Source organism: Gastrolobium bilobum, unplaced genomic scaffold, assembly GCF_033153095.1.
Source record: "Gastrolobium bilobum isolate Gb01-03AN ecotype WA unplaced genomic scaffold, APGP_CSIRO_Gbil_v1 utg11420, whole genome shotgun sequence".
In the NCBI taxonomy this organism is placed as follows: Eukaryota; Viridiplantae; Streptophyta; class Magnoliopsida; order Fabales; family Fabaceae; genus Gastrolobium; species Gastrolobium bilobum.
The window spans coordinates 17,065-17,662 of NW_026898912.1; the positions used below are offsets into that span (position 1 = coordinate 17,065).

The 598-nt window shown below is 43.0% G+C and overlaps 1 non-coding gene across 1 annotated transcript; it reads right to left on the minus strand.

The window, feature by feature from the left end:
- Nucleotides 1-223: 223 nt before the first annotated feature.
- Nucleotides 224-330, minus strand: LOC133285331 (small nucleolar RNA R71). Its single transcript, XR_009747993.1, has one exon. It is a non-coding gene; the product is annotated as a small nucleolar RNA R71 (small nucleolar RNA).
- Nucleotides 331-598: the final 268 nt, after the last annotated feature.

A 598-nucleotide genomic window follows, 5' to 3' on the forward strand; every position in this document is an offset into this window, starting at 1 on the left:
TGCGGAGGACCCTTACTTGCACATAGAGAACTTCCTATTGTTGAGTGATACTGTGAAGATAAACGGTGTCACAAGAGATGCAATTCTGTTGAGACTATTCACTCATTCACTGACGGATGATGCAAGGAGATGGCTGCAATCATTGCCACAAGGAAGTATAACAACTTGGGATGATTTGCAAACCAAGTTCTTGCAAAGGTTTTTCTCAGCATCCAAGAGGGCCAAGTTGAAGGATGAAATTACAAGCTTTAAGCAGAAAGAGTCAGAATCTATTTATGAGGCTTGGGAGAGATTCAAGACTTTGTTGAGGAAATGTCCACAGCATGGAATTGAGGCATGGCAACAAGCAGCAATCTTCCTGCAAGGAATGACCACTAACACTAGAACCTTGGTGCATGCCACTGCTGGTGGATCATTGACTACCAAGACCCCTCAAGAAGCCTTAGATATCTTTGAGTCATTAGCATCTCAAGAATTTGATAATGCTCCAGTGGCTGACAGAAGGACAGGAATTATCAGGTTGGATGGGTATGATGCTTTGTTGGCAAGGAATGATCAACTGATGCAGACACAGAGACAACAGCAGCAACAATTAGAT